This window comes from Berghia stephanieae, chromosome 1, assembly GCF_034508935.2.
Source record: "Berghia stephanieae isolate SIO BIC M18660-M18661 chromosome 1, UCSD_Bste_1.3, whole genome shotgun sequence".
Taxonomy (NCBI): domain Eukaryota; kingdom Metazoa; phylum Mollusca; class Gastropoda; order Nudibranchia; family Aeolidiidae; genus Berghia; species Berghia stephanieae.
In genome coordinates, this window is record NC_088360.1 from 40,824,358 (window position 1) to 40,846,306 (window position 21,949).

Here is a 21,949-nt window from a genome sequence, read left to right on the forward strand (position 1 = left end):
GAAATTAGTATGCTCCTTTGTAAGGAAGCACGAATTAAAATAGAATACTAGATATTTCTAAAAAGTGCGCAATTAATTAAGTGAAAAGAGGGGAGGCGGGGAGGAACTGTGTAATGCAGTTTAGAAAGTGAAATAGACAAAAACGTGTAGACTGTTGTTGGAAATCTACAATGGAATTGAAAATCAATACAAAAAATAATAAATAAGGGATGTCGGTATAAGTATAAATCATTAGTGACAGCAGCAGGAAGCTTACATTCAATTTCACATTATTATTTATTTTTATTCACTTTAAGGATTTTAGATCTATACTAAGTTTTCAACAGTTTTCATCTATTTATGACCTCAAGTATTATTATTATTGCCCCTTTGATGCTTTCAATGTTATGGTTTCGGGTGGATAATACCCAGGTTTAACTTATGGCCACACTATCAACTCTATCGGTCCAGTATAAACATCAATACAGAAATTCCTGAGTGAGGAGCTGTCCTATTAGCTTGTTTTCAGCAAATCGTGGCATTCATAATGATATTATTCACTTGATCGCATTAAGGTATTCGGATTTACAGAAATGTTAAATAAGTTTCACAGATTAACAACATCAACTAATATTACTGCTAATATTACTGTATATATATGCCATCAATGTGATAATTATTACCCTGGGAAATATTTAGTTAAACGTTATCGGCAAACTGTCAATGGGAGCGATCTATATTCATGTTTTCGTCGAACCTATTCATCAATCACATGAATTTTTGCTGTACAACGATTGCAGTTTTATCAATGTATCTAAACACGCTGCTTTATTTATGAACGTTGTGAACATACCCATGTAGCATGCTGAGCAAAATGACCAATTGTAACGTTGGTTATTCTTAAAATGTGAACACTTTTCACTATGTGGGTCATTTTGAGCACACTTTGCAATGTTACCAATGACCTCGAGCACATGGAAATGTAATATAGATCGCACCCATTGTATCTGTCTAGCTTCTATCCCGAACAAACGAAAAATAGACATATTATTATGATGGAATACTTGATACTGTTCGCGTCTCCTTCAGATTTTCATTTGACCTCAGGATTAAAATGGTCAAGGCACCCATTTTCTTTTATGTAAGTTAGATCAGTGTATATTACATAGTTTTGAATCATAGGCAAACTCTCAATTTTACCAATCAACAATCAAAACATGATCACGAGAGTACTGTACTACTGTACTGTAAGGTAAGTCCTCGATCCCAGGATCGGGGAGACATTCCGAAAGCTCCTACATCCTCAGTATTCTTTCAATTTGTAATTTCGCCGTTGATCTTTTGTCAGGCGTTTATTTATTCAATTTGTCATGATATAGAAGCATTTAAAAAACTCTAGAACAAACCTTGATAGATTTGTGAAAGTTTAAAATTTCCTAATTTGATTATTGTTTTGATTCTCGGCCGCCATTATGATTTGTGAAGTATTGAAAAGTAGTGCAAAGCAGTCAGGGGTTGTTTTTTTCTATTAGGGTTAGCTCGAGATCGGATGAAGTTTATTTATTAGGGTTAGCCATAAGTCTTAGCAAATATGCTAGGGTGTTTGTTTTTTCCTATTACTATTAGGGTTAGTTAAAGGTACTAGGTTTTATTTTTTCTTGGGGTTAGTTGAGGGAATATTATTTGAGTTGTTTCCCTTTGTAGGAGCTTTCGGAAAGCCTCCCCAGGACCGTCTTTCAACTCTGCTCAAGTCTGCTACTTCAGGTTTATTTTCGCAGTTGATTTTCTTACCACAACCTGTTTTCACACACGGATAATTGTATATTGCTGTGTCACGGGTCAGAGGCTATAGTGGCTTACACTTCATGTTGGGCAACACAGAAAATAAACAGAGGATGTACCAAGTTACACAAACAACGCTGTTTACCAATCTGCCCTAATTATATGATGGTGGGTACAACATCGAATGAAAATAGTTCTTTCCCCGCGAAATTGTGGGCTTTTTACTAGTATGAGAAAATAAATTTAGTAAAAAGCTAAGAATTAGATACAGTAAAATAATATTTTAAATTGACTGAGAGAAATTACATAGTATAAATTACATGGCACACATATTATTAAATAGGTATTTGTAAAGATGTAGTAAGCGATTATATAAATTAATAGTGTTTAAAAATTGTAGGTATGGAGTAATTATAAATTCAAATTCAAAATGTTTATTTTAGGCAATTGCCAATAAAACTCATACAAGAATATATGTTCATCAACAAATCAAATAAGTAAAATCAATGCTAATAATAATGATAATAACAGTAATAATAACAGCAATAACAACAATAACAGTAACAATAATAATAATAATAATAATAATAATAATAATAATAATAATAATAATAATAATAATAATAATAATAATAATAATAATGGTGGTAATATTGATGTAAAATCAATTAAAGATTTAATTAATACTTCAGTTATTTAATAGATTGAATTATAATTTTTTTTAAAAAGTCCTTGGTACAACTCAAATAATTCACATTTTATAGATCAACATAAGATACGACATGACGAAAATGATTTTTTACACTGTACAATGAGATTTGTGTAATTAAGATTTATATAACCATGAAATATTCTTATAGCAAGAGTAATATTATTGCAGCTGCAACTTCTAATACTACTGCTACTACTACTACTACTACTACTACTACTACTACTACTACTACTACTACTACTACTACTACCACCCCCACTACTACTACTACTACTACTACTACTACTACTACTACTACTACTACTACTACTACTACTACTACTACCACCACCACTACAACCACCACTACTATTACGTCTAATACATCTACAACTACCACCACTACCACTAATACCATAACTATTACTACCACTACCACCACCACTACCACCACCACCACCACCACCATCACTACTACTACTACTACTACTACTACTACTACTACTACTACTACTACTACTACTGCTACGACTACTACTACTACTACTACTACTACTACTACTACTACTACTACTACCACTACTACTACTACTACTACTACTACTACTACTACTACTACTACTACTACTACTACTACTAACACCAACACCATCACAACAACAAGAACAACAACAACAACAACTACTACTACTACTACTACTACTACTACTACTACTACTACTACTACTACTACTACTACTGCTACTACTACTACTACTACTACTACAACAACTACTACTACTTCTGCTGCTACTACTACTACTGCTACTACTACTACTACTACTACTACTACTACTACTACTACTACTTCTACTACTTCTACTACTACTACTACTACTACTACTACTACTACTACTACTACTACTACTACTACTACTACCGTTGCTACCACTACTACCACTACCACTACTAACACCACTACTACTAGCACCACCACTATTACCAATAAGAATAATGCTCATAATAACATCAATAACAATGATAATAACATTAACAATAATATCACTAACGCTATCACCTCCGTTAACATCATCACCATCACTACCACCATCGTTATCATTATAGTAATAAAAATAGCAACAATAACAATGAATAGTGAGAGTGAAAATCAACATCAATAGACAATAATAATGATGGCAACAACAACGGTTGTGACTATGATCTTCATTGATTACCAACCATTATCTAATGTCACAAGATAGTAATACCTTACAAGTAGCGAAAAATAGAATTGTACGTATACATTAATTTAATATATTTCTCAACAGTGAGAAAAAATTTAATTCAAAGGATTCAATCATGGCTAATAGACGAAATATTCAAATAATATATGTCATAATCTTATACATTGATGCATACCACAATAAATAAGTTAATAAATAATAATGATAATAATAATAATAATAATAATAATAATAATAATAATAATAATAATAATAATAATAATAATAATAATAAATAATAATAATAATAATAATAATAATAATAATAATAATAATAATAATAATAATAATAATAATAATAATAATAATAATAATAATAATAATAATAGTAATATAATAATAATAATAATAATAATAATAATAATAATAATAATATAATGATAATATAATAATAATAATAATAATAATAATAATAATAATAATAATAATAATAATAATAATAATAATAATAATAATAATAATAATAATAATAATAATAATAATAATAATAATAATAATAATAATGATAATCATAAATGGATTAATAAATAAATAGATAAAGTTTCTTCACCCGTAAGGAAATTTGTTTTATGTACGTAAATTGGAGGAATGGATAAATCAAGGTTACATAAATGTTTCTAGTCTACTTTATAGTAAATAATCCACACAAAATAAGTAATGAGACAACTATATCTCTATGATTAATATCAACATAAATGAGAACATATTTTTTGGGAGAAGTGGTGGGGGGGGGGGAGAGAGAGAGAGAGACATGGAATAAACATTCACTTGTAAATTTCGAAATCTCCCAAAGTTTTTTTATAAAGAAAACATTTTCCTTTTTTCACATCAAGTGCATTGAATCCTGAATTTTTAAAAGTTAAGAGATTTAAACAGTCTGATCGATATAATTGATTTTTAATCAGACCTAAAATGTGAGACTTGGTGGGGATACGTCCCAGTGAGACTTGGGACATCCTGGGGAGACTTGGGACATCCTGGGGAGACTTGGGACATCCTGGGGAGACTTGGGACAGTCACATTGGAATATAAAAAGTGTTGATAAAAAGCCTTTAGCCGGACGAAAACAAAAGAGAAAACGCAATTCTCACTTTTCTATGTTTAGTTTCACATGGTTAGTTTTAGCTGAAAGTCTTTGAAAGGGGAAAAGTTTGAGGTTATATATATAGACCAATGGCATCAAAAGTCTAATTCTACTGTGAAATAAACTTTTCAAAATTCTTTTAGTTATCCGAGTGTCTTCAGTGTGGCTTTGGATGTCTTTTACACTTGGGGTTATAGCGGGTTGATGAATCGAATACATATTAAATACCACTAGCTTTCTTATATGTGATTAAAAATCAAACAAACGTGTTTTATTATATACACTGTCCCAAAGATCCTTTACCTCTTCAACACACTATTCCAACTCCCCCAAAGCATGCTCTCAACTTGAAACGTGAATATTGTTTTTGATTGTGAATATTACATTAAATAGGCTCATTTTGCACTGTTAATTGTTAATAAGCCATAATAGCATAATAAATCTTAACTTGGTTTGAAAAGGTATATAGAATACTAGAGATTTACATGCCTTAAAGTGTTTTCTTGCTGTCAGCTTAAACAGAGCAAAACAAAAGGGTAGAGTAGATCGGTTCATAATTCAAAGCTGTATAGCAATGTAAATCAGTTTTATATAAAACATTATCTTTAGGTCCACTAATTTCGTAAATACAGTAAGTTTCCTAAGTTCCCACCGTCTCAAGTCTCCCACTCCTGACCTGAGTGTGTATATATAAATACTTACATACATACATACATACATACATACATACATACATACATACATACATACATACATACATACATACATACATACATACATACATACATACATACATACATACATACATACATACATACATACATACATACATACATACATACATACATACATATATACATACAAACATACACACATACATATATATATATATGTATAAATTATATATATATATATATATATATATATATATATATATATATATATATTTAGCAATGACTATGAAAAATGTTTTTTTCTCTTTTTGAGGAAAATTTTTGTCTAAAATCAAAGCCCTATCTCCACTGAGTAAAAATGTTTTTGAATTTTGAAAATCCATTCATAAATAAACAAGTTATGCTGTTTCAAAGGTGTAATTTATTTGGATGACCCGCAAAGAGGAAAAAAACGCGAAAATATGGGACGCTTTTTCGGCATTTTTTTTTCGACCTTTGGTTGTATCTTGCGTAATAAGTGAATTAAAAGATTGAAACTTGAAGAGCAAATTAGGATGGTGTTTTGTAAAATACGGGAAAAGTACTCGTCATATTCATATGAAATTTTACAACCAAAAAGAAGAAATGTTCATGTATTACCTTGTCAGCGACAAAACCTCCACGCTCGGTAGTTTTAGAAATATTTTACTCCATAGAGTAAAAATCTATTTTTAACGGTCTTCTGGTAATCGCACGAGTTTTCTCGCTTGACATTATGTAAAATGACCTTTTTTCTAACTGTGTGCCAACTTTCAGTCATATTCATCGATAAACAGCGTCGTAATTAATTTTTTAAAATAGCATATACGAAACGGCTTCGTCCCATATTTTGACGCGAATTCGGGCACTTTGTAAGCGAAAAAGAGGCCCAAAGATTTGTGCGGGATAGTCATTGCTAATATATATATTATATGTATATGTATATTTATATATATATATATATATATATATATATATATATATATATATATATATATACGAACACTCACATATTGTTTATGTGTGTGTGTGTGTGTGTGTGTGTGTGTGTATATGTGTGTGTTTATGTATAGATGAAAACAAAAAGATAAAAATACTGTGATGGTAAAAGTTGTGGACGATAATTTACAAAGTAATTATGTACAGGGGTGAATAACAATGTGTTTGATAGCTTGTTGTATTTAGAAGCTGTTATACAGCGGGTTGTTTTATTATTGACACATTTCAGGTTTGACACGGTGCGTTCTTTGCTAGCTGAGCTATGATATCATCAGTAGAAAAGGGTAAATTTGACATAAATCGTGATTTATTTTGACTTTGTCCGACATGATTCACGAAAGTTTATTTCATTTAAAATGTCAATCTAAGGATATCAGCTTGGAACATTGTAAAATTATTTTTGTATGACGTCATCTGAAGACATAAATAACGGAAACCGTTCGCTCTGTCATTTTAGTCATGCTGCAAAAGACGTGGACGCACTGGAGAGAAGTTCGCAGCTTGTCATTCAGAAGGGTGATGGTAAACTGGAGCTTTAGATCACACAATTGCGCAAACACATAATTACAAAAAAATTAATAAATGTGTAATAATATGTCAAAAACCAAATTGACGTCATTGCAGCTGTTCTTGAGGTAGTAAAACCTGAAATGTGTCAATGATTAAAAACAAACACAGTAAATTACGATTATTTAAAAATTACAATTTTCTACTCATGACATCTTAAGTCAGCGACCAAAGTTCCCACTTATATCAAATAAAACTGAAATGAATTGTGCACCTATGGCAAAAAGCCGTTTGATGAAACCTTGCATAGCTTGAGATTTATTCAATAGTAATAAAAAAACACAATGCAATAACTTAAGTACATTACTTTTATACATTAAATTGACTCGGTTCTCACTTGAGATAAGATATGCGTATTACCTTTTGGCGCAACACCATCAATCACTTAACTAAATCGACAGCGTATATTGGTTGAGCATTCACTTCACAGGCAGAAGGAACCGAGTTCGATCCCGTGTGAATTCGACAATATTTTTTCCTCACCTCTTCCTCTCTCCAGATCAATCGAGCAGTGATTGGGTAGCTTTATCCATTATACCTGGCGGAAAGTACTTTGCGATAAACTAGTGTATTGTCTTAACGGTAGCGAGAAATCGCTATTGTACATTTCATACTATAGAAATCGGGATAAACTCTAGCTCTGTGAGACAAATAAATTTGAAGGACCACTATTTGATTATATGATTCTTCAACAACTTAAACTTACCCCCCCCCCCCCCCCCACCGCCAAAACAATATATGTATCATAAACAATTTTACTTAGTGTTTGGATACAGATAGAAATCGCCATATTGCAGCAACATACCTTCTCATGGCGTGCCATAACAAATCAATTTTCCGACTGTGTAGTAACCCTGTTCGGTGTCGGACTCTGTGTTTTGTTAGAAAATAAATACAAAATAAAGATAGTTGAAAAGAAAACTTATCTAAAAGACGCATAGCATAAAACAATGAGAGCTACAACAATAATGGTAAAATTTTCCTTACAATGTTGTTTAAACATATCAATGATGCTAAAACATGAATATAATAGAATATAAAAGTATAATCTCACAAAAAAATGTGGTTCCAATTTCATTGGAAGTACAAAACCACTCGTCAGGAGGACTAGATACACACCTTGTGTAATTGATCTTCTGGTTTCAGAGTAATGGCTAAATATATGATGGTAGTCAATAAGGATCGTCCATCTTGCTCTGTTACGTCCGGTAAACCTAAAAATCTTCATGTACATCCTGTTAGTGAAATAGTTATGTCACTTTATGATTCAATATGTAACCTGTTTGGTATTAGTCCTTCAAAGGAATGATTATATGCACACTTTCAATGAATTTGGAACCGGAAAAATAGAAGGTGTGACGTCACGAATTCTATGCTCTATTGATTTCTGTTTTCAGACCAACGTCTCGATCTGGCATTATGTCAGGTTTATACAGATGATGAAAAGTGAATTTAGTTTAAATGATCATATTTATCTAATTATATTTCTTGCTTCTTATTGAGAATATATTTATAATAGAATATATATCCTTAATAAAACAAAAATGCACCGTTTTAACTCTCTCTACCTGCCTGAACTTATAGGCAGCTCTTATTATCCTCTAATGCAATCAACATAATTTAAAGACTCTTCATGATATAGCTAGACTAACTTGGAAATGCCAAAGGTTTTGATTGTGTTAATTTCTCTAATCGGAGAAAGGTCCCTTTTCCGATAATTTCAGCATTTACTTTAAATTTTCAATTTTATGAATCCAACCATTTTTGTTCCCACCTCTTATATATCCATGCAATCATTTTTATTTGTCTGAGGGGGGGGGGGGGTTGCAGGCAGGGTGTGTGTGTGTGTGTGTGTGTGTGTGTGTGTGTGTGTGTGTGTGTGTGTTTAATGAGAAAGAGAGACGAGAGAGACTGCAGTCAAAGATCCGTGTTTGTAAGATTCCATTCCTCACCTCTTAACATGATTAGTTCTATATTGAAGAATTATCAATTTTTTCACATGAACAAAGAATAAATATTACAATGGTCCATAGAATTGAATGGTATTGATATGAACAGAGGCTTTTTATAAATCAATTTTCTTTAAACAGTAATTTGTTATATAAACACACACAAAAATACTGGGACTGACTAGACCTTAATGTGTTGCAAGCGCCGTAAAATCATTTAAGATAAACAAAACAAAACAAAACACAAAATAATAAGCACATTTTTGTTTTGTTTACAAAATATTCTAAAAGATTTTTTAATAGCCCGCATTTTCATCTTTGTTCGATTTGTATATTGGAAAATAGGTGGATTTTTAAATATAGTATTGCTCCCAGAAAACAAGGAATGGGAATTGAAAAGATTGTACTTATGGAAAGTTGCTGGGAAGAAAAGAAGAGGGAGACAGAGGATAGATTACATTGGCAATCTGAACGGATGGATTGCTGGAGGACGAACAGAAATCGAGCTATTGAGAAGATCTGGGCCCATTTTAATGAACGCGGACTAAATTTAGTAATTTACTAGACTAGTAGATGACTAGCTAGTCTTTAGCCTAAGCAAAGTAAGTGTCTAAAATATCGGATTTAATGAGGATTATTTAGTCTCGGACTAGCTGGGCTTTAGACTAGAAATGGGCGTGGCTAGTCCTGACCTAGTCCTGGCCTAGCCATTTACTCTATCGGTTATTTTGTGCTGCTGTTTTGTTCTTCTGACGCAAAAGATTTAATCAGCGCCACATCCGCTTTCGTTTTTCTTCTATTTCCTTTTGAAATTCATTGACGAAAATGGAGCTCAACAAGAGAAAATCTTTTCAAACCCTGAAACTGCAGCCCTCCTGGGAAATACAATTATATCAAGATTGCAGCACTCCATGACAGTGCGAAAAAAAAGAGAAGTACATATGTTTTTCTTTGTCACTAATGAAATGAAATTTTTTTTAAAAAGGCTACAGAATACAGCATGGTCACTGGGCATCTGTAGGACTATAGACTATAGGTCTCTGCCACAATCTTGTTTTGTATTTGTATACCTCTAGACTACTTTGAATGTGGGTTTATCTTCTTCCTATCTCCCTGCTCTGACCCACCCTTTTACTACTTGGCAAAAGAACAGGCAAGGTGGCAACCCGGTCTCGGGTTTCTAAAAATAGAAAAGAAAAATAATGGGGAAAAAAGCAGTGCAATGAATATTTTAAGGCATCATAATAGCCTACATGGCACCCATAATTTATCAATAAACAATGTAAATAGATGTACTGTAGTGCGGAGGATAGGCAATAAATTTCACCCTTCCTCTTTGGCCCCTACTAAGTGGGGCTTTGTTGTCTTGTAGTATGACACTTGCCTTTAGACCAGTAGGCCCAAGATTCAAGTCCCTCTGTGAGTGGTTCAAAGTTGAGTCATCGGAAAAGGCTCTTTATTGAGTAATTGGCCATTAAAAGCAATGACTCTGTCGGGGAAAATTTGTGTTATTGCTGTGTTGCTGTTGGCTTGGAGACACTTAGGCAGTACACAATGTAGCATCTGTCTCAGTTGCCTATTTTTGCCTTAAAGTTGCGACAAAAAATGACAAAAGTTGCCATTAGGTTTTAAGCTTTCAATTCACTTGAATGTTTAGAACAAGTCAAAAACCAGAAAAATACGAGAAGCAGCGGAAGTGAAAATAAACTTCTTTCTAAAAGTAAAAGGTTTTTTTTTACGTTTAAAAAAAATCCCAGCGGTGTCTTTAATTATTCTTTTTATTTCAGTGCAAAAAATAACAGAAAATTGCTAACGTGTCAAAAGATATAACCGTAACAAACGTAAATGCTAGCATAATGCTCTTTATATATGCTCAATTATTTTTTTTGTCTTTTAGTAAATATTTTAAAAAACTAATAATAAATGAAATTCTACCACAACATTATCATCTAAAAAAAATTATGAAATTTTGAAAAATTAGGAGACTAATTTAAAGCTGTTCTGGTTTAGGACAAGTCGTTTATGGGTTTGGGGCATGAGCATACATATTTGAAGTGAGGGGTCTCGTATCTATTTTCAATTTTTAAGCAAAGTTAACTGATAATACCTCATATGTATTTACATAAAACCAACAAATGATGTCAAATAATTGAGTTTCTCAAATAGTGGAGAGACTGCAGCTGTTGGAATTTGAGGTATAGAAAAGCATACAGGTTTAGGGCGACCTACCCTAGTACATTTGATAAGCAAGAAATAAATCTTCACCCTCTCCACTCAGACCCTAAACAAATGTTTAATGATAAAATGCCAATTTAAGAGGCATGACTGCAAAGCATGACTTTTTCAAGCAAATAATTTAGAGGATACAGGCTAATTATACGAGTAAAGTTTGCTACAACCTGAATAATAAAGATTTTATGGCAACAAAAAGCAATCAATAGAACTGATTCCAGTGCAAAATGAATGTCCTCAACAATTCCATTACATAATCGTTGATTTACATATTTAATTCTTCTTTTTCAGGTCTGGGAAAAGATCAAAATGAGAATCAATGTGGAATTCTCAAAAACCGTTCGATGATGGAGCTAAAAAAAATTCAAGGACACGAAAAGAATAGTCCAAAGTCAGCTTGATGCTGTAAAGCAGACTGGAGGGGGAAAACCAGGACCCTCTTCAATCTTTATTGAACAAGTAATCGTCATTATTGGCGAGTGTAGTACCATTGTTGATGGTATTCATGTAAATTTCTGCAATTATAATAGTTCCATACATTGTTCTGTAAACAAATGTAAAAGGCTGTCATCAAGGCATTCCATGAATAAAGATATTACCTTACAATATTTTAAACAAGTAATTTGTACTGTGTTTGCATGCATCTTTTGTAATCGTCTAATATTGACTCATCCTTACAATTGCCTATGCACAGATTCATTGAACTATATTTCTCTCTAACATAACTATCCTCTTATGGTAGTTTGGTCTCAAAAGTATATCACCTCTATTATTGTAGATCCAACAACTGCCTCAACATCTCTGGGACACGTTTCCTCTTGATTTTTTAAAATTAATTTTGAAAACATTAAAACAATAAATGAAGACTGAAGTCGAGTATCAAAACAAGATTATTCACATTTAATAATTCAATGGTAGTTAAAATCTTGAAATTTACTTTACACCATCAATCCTGAAGTAGCTGACAAAATTATATGAATATTTCAAATTTGGAATAAGTGATGGAGCAAGAGCTTTTGTGTCATAAGGGATTGCCATGTATTTTTTATCACAAATCGTCAAAGTGGCATCACCCATTGTATTTAAATTCCACTTCGGAATTGGGTCCTGTAAAGATTTATTTTGTTTCATTTAGTTTTTTATTTATTTAGGCAAGCTAATGGAACAGCGAGTTATCATGCTTGCATATGAATCAAAGTGTCATGGGTTCAATTCCCAGCAGATTTGTGATTTCTGGGATTCATGGGTCTCGAGATCAGAAGATAAGATTACACTTGGATGCATTTCATGGTTTAAAAAAGAGCCGGAGGCCCGTAATAATATGATGCAAATTTTACATTAAAAATCAATTGATATCGTATGATATTAAAATTGATATAAATAGAATTAAAATCATTATAATTTCATAATAATTCACCATAAACAAAACACCACTGTGCTCCTCCTCATTAAATTTATAATGGGTAATCTGGACTTGAAGTGCAACTTGTGAATTCTATACTTCATTTAATTCAAATTTATCAACAATTTTCTTTACGGTAATGGGCACTGAGAGTTTGGTACCGAATCCCAGTCCAGCCATAAATATTATTGACACATCTGACTGTAATCTTGGAGATTACACCATAATCAGTAAGCATAATTCTTTTGCTACAAAGTCATTAAATGATTAATAGAATTTCACCCGAAAGACCAAAGAAAAAAAATTAAAATGAGCTTTTATATAGAGCAATATCCACTAAACGTGCTCAAAGCGCTTTACAAGGAGTCCCTGACCAACAGCAACATTTAGAACGGGACATGACGCCTGGTAGGCAATATTACAATTTTTCGGACAAAGACAACACTGTTAACGCCCATGTACTCATTGTACACCTGAGTACGGTGAGAGAATGTGAGTAAAGAGTCTTTTCCAAGGACTCAACTATGCGCCGAGCGAGACTCAGAGCCAGGACCTTCCGATCCGAAAGCGAGTGTCATACCACAAGACCACATACCCGCTAACAGTGTATTTAACATTGACAACGGTACTGAAAAGACTATCAGGGCTAACAAGTTAGTCAAAATGGGGGACATTGAAGTGACAGTGGGACCACGAAGTATAATATAGGTGTGGTTGTGTGATTTTGTTTAATCAACATTCTTTTTTTTTGTTTGTTTTTAAGGGTTTTACGGCGCTTGCAACATATTAAGGTCATATCAGCGTCAGTAAAAAGGAAGAAAATGGGTTAGCAAAATGTTCTAAAGTTATAATTCCTCTTCTGTTTTTGTTTTTAATTGCTTGCGACACATTTAGGTCATTTCAGCACCAGTAAAATGGTGCAAATGGATAATCAAGCAATTTTAGATTAACAATTCAAAGCACTAACATGTAAAACAAAAAGGGAATGGTTCTTATATGGACTGGATGTAGATTCCAAGAGCGTGCCATCGGTATACTTAGTTTGAAGTCACCTAAAAGTGTTTGTCCAGGCACAAGCACAGGTCCCCACTAAGAGGAACACACTCAAATGCTTACTTATCACATATTACATATTATGTAAAATAAAAAATACTCGTTCCCCCTTAGAGAAAAATACTGAAACAAAAAGATGACTTACAAGGGGGAAAAATGTATACTGTTGCTGAGTCCATTGTCTTCTCAAATATATTCATATTAACACTTTTAAGCACTGACGAACAGTTTATAAGGATCTGTTTAAAAAGTGTGATGTAGTTCTAAAATCATCTTAATTAAATGGCCAGCATTCCATGTTGCTTAAGGAGATAACATTTTTCAGATGGATATGAATGAGATTAATGAAATCAGTTATGTTGATTGCTCTGTGGTGGAGTCAGTAGTTGTAGTAGATGATTTGTCAAATCACTTTCAAGTGGAGACAACAGAAACTCTTCCCCATACACCAGAGGAGTTGAATGCCTCAGATGACATCAGCCAAAGATTACGGCAAGCTGGCCTCAAGAGGAGATGACAGACCACTGACGATCCATTAGTGGATCAATGGCTGCAGTCGGAATTTTGAAAAACAACTCCATTATAAAAAAAGCAGAAAAAAACAACTCCATTGTTGAACAATATACCATAACAATTAAATTCATGAAATTTAAGATGAGGCATATTAATTATGACACTACTTATAATTAAATTATACTTTTTATATGTTTTGATATTATGGGAAATTTATTTATGTATGAAAATCACACCTGGGAACGTTCACATATGACGTCATCATTTAGTTTTTATCCATGACCCAATTGGTTTCTAATGTCTTGAATCTGAAGATTGATTCAACCACATGTATTTTGTGTCAATTTAAAAAATGGTTTAAAGCAATCCATGGAGAAATGTTGCAATACATTTGTCCGTAGTGTAGAATAATTGGCCTCATGGTATCTTAGAAAATCGCAGTTAAAACCTTGTCTTGTGAATTGCCTTAAACCATTTTTAAAATGGTTCTTGAGATTTACTAATTGATTTTTAGAGGGTCAAGTCCTGTATTTAGCTCAATCTGTACTTTTGATAGAGCTGACATGTTTTTGTTAAAATTTACTTAAAATCGCATGCGTTCAGTGTTTAAGGCCATTTTTTCTACAATCGCTCCATTGTTTCTTACGTTATTGGAAGAACAAACCCTCTGGAATAAATACAGATTGTTATTTTAGTCTATTGTCACAAACTTGTACAGTGGCATGGCGATTTAAGACCCTTATCACAAATGTGACTTGGGACTATCCTGGGCATTGGCTAAGCGGTTGGTATAATGATTTATACAAAACGTCTTACAATATGTGACACTCCGCCTCGAAACGGTATTAAGTCGGATTCTTCAATTTTGGGTTTTTGGTACTCAATCATTGCTTATTTTATGCTTTAAAATTTGATATCAAATTGATAAAATTCGGATTATTCATTGCCGAGATATGATCATTTCAAGTAGGGAATGTGTAAAAACCAAATTCTGAGAAAATCGACTTTGAAGTGAGGCACCGTTTTCATGCACAGTCAAATCAATGGGAAAAGATAACTCCTTAGATACGGGCATTGAAACTTTGACGAGAATAGTAAAATTTGAAGAGACGCCAATTTTCAATTTGACTCACAGGTATTTCAGACACCACTCGGAGGATTTCAATGCCGAAAGAGGAATTTACGCACAAAAAATATAATTGGGATGGTATTTGGTATTGTGTTTAAATATTGTAAAGATAACTGGTTAGAACTATATTATGATATATAAACATATTGCCGAATACAACCCTAAAGTTTCCTTATTTCCAATGAAGTAAAGCTCCAAAACCTAATGGTAGTGATTGTAGTAATGGTGGTAGTGAGGATGATGTGGTGTTGGTGGTTGTAGTAGTAGTAGTAGTAGTAGTAGTAGTAGTAGTAGTAGTAGTAGTAGTAGTAGTAGTAGTAGTAGTAGCAGTAGTAGTGATGATGACAAAGTGATTATGGCTGTAGTAGTAGTAGTAGTAGTAGTAGTAGTAGTAGTAGTAGTAGTAGTAGTAGTAGTAGTAGTGGTGGTGGTAGTGATGATGATGTGGTGGTGGTGGTGGTAGTGGCTCTAGTTGTAGTAGTGGCAGTAGTTGTAGTAGTAATGATGATGTGGTGGTGGTGGTTGTAGTAGTAGTGGTAGTGAAGATGTGGTGGTGGTGGTGGTGGTTATAGTAGAAGTGGTCGTGATGAAAATGTGGTTGTGGTGGTTGTAGTGTGTGTGTGTGTGTGTGTGTGCGTATGTGCGTGTTTGTGTGTGTGTTTGAGAGAGACAGAGAGAGAGAGAGAGAGAGAGAGAGAGAGAGATAGAGAGAGAGAGAGAGAGAGAGAGAGAGAGAGAGAGAGAGATTTGAGCTAAGTTTGTTTGAAGGGTTTTTACTGCGATTGCAACACTGATTGCAGTAGTATTGGTGGTGGTAGGGGTGGCGTTGTGGTGGTTGTAATAGTAGTTACAGCAATTGTGATGTGATAGTGGTGGTAGATATGATGATGTAATGGTGGTTGTAGTATGGATGGTGATGTGGTAGTTGTTGTAATAGTGGTGGTAGGGATGGTGATGTGGTGGTTGTAGCAGTAGCGGTGGGGACGGTGATGTGGTGGTTGTTGTAGTAGTGGTGGTAGTGATGGTGATTTGGTGGTTGTAGTAGTTGTGGTAGGGATGATGATGTGGTTGTAGTAGTAGTGGTAGTGATGGTTGTAGTAGTAGTGATGATGATGTGGTGGTGATGGTGGTTGTAGTTGAAATAGTAGCAGTAGAGATGATGATGATGTGGTGGTGGTTGTAGTAGGAGTGGTAGTGATGATGATGTGGTAGTGGTGGTAATAGCACGCGGTGTGTATTAAATACATATGTAACACACGCATGCTGACGTCATGACATTTTGCCCGGGCATTTTAATGGCCAACAGGTGCATATGATGATCCTTGACTAATCAGAATCATTCATTTGTAAGGTTGTCAGGGATAAACCTAGACTTGTTTACAGTTTTTAAAGTTCATTATTGGTTGAACCATGAAATTATGGAAACAGTCATGCTTTCCCTGAGATAGAGAAAGACACGCCCTTTGCTGTGGTATCTTACATGATATTGGTGTACGAAAAGACTTAATATTACTAAGCTTTGGAAATGGTGGCTCTCTGAGAGAAAGTCAACTCTTGTTTTGAATGTCTCTCTGATAGTTGCATTTTAAAACTTTAAATTTATATAACTTATCGTCAATATCTATGTTGAATAATTATGTTATCATGTAGAAAAATGATTGTAGTTACTGAAACAACCAAAAAATAAAATTTGATAATTTTGACCATTTCCACTATAAAACCGGTTTTCTTCGTTTTCCAAATCCCGACTTAATACCGCTTCGAGGCGTAGGGTCACATATGTAATTGTCTTATGACAATAGGGCAGTTAAAAATTGATTTCTCAACTCAGGTTTTGATGACCTTAAAAAAAGAAACTTTTATTGCGCCTTTGTTTTCTGTTTGATAAGCGATTCAGTCATGAGAATTCTTGTTCAGTTTTCCAAATTATATCAGACCCATTCCAGAAAAAATTACGGTGAATGCACTTATATACTTCCTGCAAAACAGGTTTGTTTTTGTTTTTAAGGGTTTTACAGCACTTGCAACACATCAGCGCCAGTAAAAAGGAGTAAACTGGGATAGTCAAAAGAGTACTAGATGCCTAATAGGCAACTTGTAGTTATATGATATAGAAATTTGTTTCCATATGACCAGCTGGAACAATAAGTAAAACAGTGTGACATTTATGTATCTCATCACAACAAGAATACTGCACACAGTATCTTTGTAGTGATGTACTACATTAATGATTACATTTGTTTCCTGATTAGAGAGGTTCAACGATATTTCTAAAAGCACTATTAATCAAAGTCAGCCTGGCTGCCTTGCTAGCAGCAAGACGTTCCGTTCAGATACTCCTTCCTGAGTCCCAATAGGAGAAAGGTTATGATTGCTGTCATCATCATCATTACGGTTGCTTTCTTCCATGGGTAGGCCAGCATCAACAGCAAGGTTGTGGAGCCAAAAACACACATCAATAAACTTGCAGGCTCTGTCAGGCGTCAATCTGAGCTCGTCATGGAGACAATTCCACCTTCTTTTAACCACTCCAATGACTCTGTTGAAATGACAATAATTGCTTGTACTTGTACACTTAAAACCAATTAAAATTAAATGGATCTCTCTCTCCCTCTCTCTCTCTCTCTCTCTCTCTCTCTCTCTCTCTCTCTCCTCTCTCTCCCTCTCTCTCTCTCCCTCTCTCTCTCCTCTCTCTCTCTCTCTCTCTCTCTCTCTCCTCTCTCTCCCTCTCTCTCTCTCTCTCTCTCTCTCTCTCTCCCCCTCTCTCTCTCTCTCTCTCTCTCTCTCTCTCTCTCTCTCTCTCTCTCTTTTTTTTTCTCTCAGTCATTTAATTAGAATTAGAAGGGAAAGAATTATAATGATTAATCTGAGTTCTTCAAAAAAATGTTTATGTTTACGATAGTATGACAATGACAGTATGATTACAACTATTTTTTGGGATAATTTTCTTTTATTTTCATTGATCATTTGCAAATTGTATTGTTAAAGTGGATATAAAAATAAACCCTTTATTCATCCAACGGGGAAATTTGTCTGCCTTTAGGGTCTATTCCAAGGGAACACTGGAATAACCCAGTCATCAGCCACAGTGCAGTGCCGCAAATGGAACTAGGATGAGATGGATTGCTCAATGCCGCACAGTACAACGGGTGATCAAACTAATTACCTTTTGAGCACAAAGCAAAGCCCCATCGCCTTGAGTGAAAAATCCTATTTTATAGATTGATTCTCCTCAGCAATTTGTCAGTCCAACTGGACAAAATGATTTTTTTTCTTCAATTCCAAACTGGTTTTGCTAATGAAAAATGTTCCTTTTCAAAATATTATAATCACAGTGAAAATAATGTCCAACAAGAGCTTGAAAATTGGTTAAGGGAATGCAAAATTCAATAGTGCCAGGGAGCGGTGAAAAAATGTCCATTCCATGTCATACCAGTAATAGTCATAGTGGTTTGTGTGTGATGATTAGAGAGATCTACCAACACTAACACTTAGTTTGACTAGTTCAGTTGAGAAAAGAAGAAGAAGAAGAGGATGATGATGATGTTGATGAAGAAGGACGAGGAGGTGTGAAGATGAAGGAGAAGAAGAAGAAGTTTTGGCACCGATTTTGGGTTGGATGCATGAGAATGTACGCAAATTTATCTTTAAAGATTAGTCTAGTAGGAGATTAGAATTAAAATGAATACAAATACTAACCTTTCCTCCCGAGAAGACAATCAAGGTCGTCTTTTACAAGATCACAAATTATAAAAATGTGTTCACGATGAAAACGGAAATGTTCGTACGTTTCATTGTCGTTAAACGAATCGATGGGATTAAGTCTAACCCGAAACACCCTCTCCCGTTGAATCAGTCGTCTCTGACAAATTTGAAACAGCACAGCTGCCGCCATTTTCATGTGTTGACAGTTGTTTTGGCAGTACTGTCAATGACAGTCATGTGATCGAGAGAAACTTCGCGTTGCTTTGCTTGGCACAAAAATAAAGAAAATAAAAGGGGGTGGGGGTGTTTTAGCTAAACAACATAATTTTCATATTAAAAAATAAGCTAGTTGTGTGTTTGTTATTCTCTAAATCTAAATCTAAACTTCTACTTCTAACCAAGCGAAGCTGAAATCTCATACTCACATCAAATTAGTTTCACGGACAAAAATGTTTGCTTTCGACGATCTGTGACCTTTAAAAAGTTTCAATTAGCATTGACAAATATCAACAGGTTACTTTTGTCTTTATAATTCTTTTTCTATGTATTTTTTTCTCGCAAACCGAATCGTCTAACATTGGCCGCCATCTTTGTTGACGCCGTTTCTTAGTTACTAGTCAGAGACTAAACGATCAAGTCCGACTCGAGCAAGTGACTAAAACTAGGCCAAACTTAGTCTGAAGGTGACGTCATTTTAGTCTGGGACTAGCTTAGTCAGCTCACATTAATTCCGATTTTTTCAAGTCATTTACTAAAGTCAGAATTAGTCCGAGGCTAGGCGCTAGTCCGTGTTCATTAAAAGGGGCCCTAAGGACATATTTGGTTGGAGGGACATGATCACGGATGTCTGCAACAGGCCTGGCACTTGATGATGATTGCTCCCTTATTCGTGTCAATTTTCCCGTCTGTGTCATGCTTACAAAATGTTCGCGCAAAAGTTTGGAAGGAATAAATAGCACGAAGTCAATCCGGTTTTTAACCTCGCCTTTAGCAATTGAGATTTCCTTTTGATAACTTTCTGGCCAGTGCTTATGGATTGGAGATGACAATGATATATATATATATGTATATATATATATATATATATATATATATATATATATAAATATATAATTATCATTATTATGTATATACATATATACATATATATATATATATATATATATATATATATATATATATATATATATATATATATATAACTATATATTACGACATAGGGCATCCAGTGCAAATAAATGACTTAGGTAACCCAGTAGTATATCTCATCTGTGACTGTTAGTTGAAGAAATAAAGCTTTCCTAAGCAGACAACAATGACATTTATTAACCATTAGGAGTCATTTACAAATCGCTCAATTTATGAAAGACATAGAAATTTAACCGGATGGCCCATTTTTTTCTAAACGAATTCACTCACTTTGGTCATCTTCAAAATGCAACTCCTTTACAACTTACTTATGTCTCCCGACAAAATGAAGAAATCTTGTGACATAGGTAATCCAAAATATATTGTCAGATCAACATTTATCCGATTCATGTATTTACTGTTTACTTGAAACGATATATTTCAAAATGCCTGATTCAAGTGGGAATATGAGTCCCAAAACTGCACACGAATCTATAATCTTGGCATCTGTAAGATATTTCAAAGAAAATGAAAAAATTTTCTCAAAGGGACACTCCAGTACGCATTAGCCACCATATTATGTGATTGAGATATATAGTGATGTTCAAGTAGCACATAGGTAACCCAAAGGGACACTCAAGTAGGCATTGGCCACCATATTATTATGTGATTGAGATATATAGTGATGTTCAAGTAGCACATAGGTAACCCAAAGGGACACTCAAGTAGACATTGGCCACCATATTATTATGTGATTGAGATATATAGTGATGTTCAAGTAGCACATAGATAACCCAAAGGGACACTCAAGTAGGCATTGGCATTTAAATTCAAAAAGTGTTTTCCATGACTATCAGAATGCTTTATGAATATATTATAAAAATCAATTTTAAACATTCAAAAATTGTCTCTTGTGGTCAATTTCTCTTGCTTCGATTCTTTTTTTTTAATTGATCTATCATAGTCTATCAGCTTTTTATAATAAGAGAAAGTGTAGGTTGTACCAATATATGTGACTAGGTGACTGATTCCAAACCAAGCGATAATAAACGAGCATGATAAAAATAAAATGCATAGGCAAAACTTACAGAAATAATTTGTCATAGAAAACATATGAGATTATCTTTAATTGAAAACAGCTTAAGTGAGATTGAGAAAAAAGTGTATTGAATTTAATATTCCATTTGTATTGTCATTCATTAGATTTACAACTAGAAATTATGATCATTACTTTTGGGCTAGAAACATTGCTTCAGTTACATCTTCTTAAATTGTCCATTTCTATACTTTGTCTTCTCATTGAATACTTTCGTTTTAATGAGTTTGACCTTGTCTTTGCAACCCTCCAAAATGGAATGTTTTTCAAGAAATCTCAACACTTCCTGTTTTCCAGGCAGCCTTCCTTTGGTGGTATTGTTGGTGATGTAATTTTTAAAATGACACCTAACAATTGCCGAATCACGGTCATTCCACTTTGTGTATTGTCGCTCCTTATAGTTAGAGGCTGATTCAGTAGAAACAAGTTCTTCACAATTTTTTGAAGTGACTTCATCATACCCATCTGAATTTGCTTCATCGTTTGATTGCATAAGAGTAAGAGTAGAGCTTTCCTCTTTCTCACTACAAGTTCCATCAGTATTGGTATGTACCCCGGAGCTGTTTCTATCTACAGTGTTCAACAGGAATTTTCCTACTTGGGTCAAATCTCTCACAGCCAATGGGCACTGGTACACATTTTTGTTTAATGCTTCAGAATGTCCCATGTGGCTGTAAATAATATGT

General features: G+C 33.8%; 1 pseudogene; it reads right to left on the reverse strand.

Annotated features, from left to right (window-relative positions):
- Positions 1-21,419: 21,419 nt before the first annotated feature.
- Positions 21,420-21,949, reverse strand: part of LOC144968863 (uncharacterized) — a 7,015-nt pseudogene continuing 6,485 nt past the window's right edge.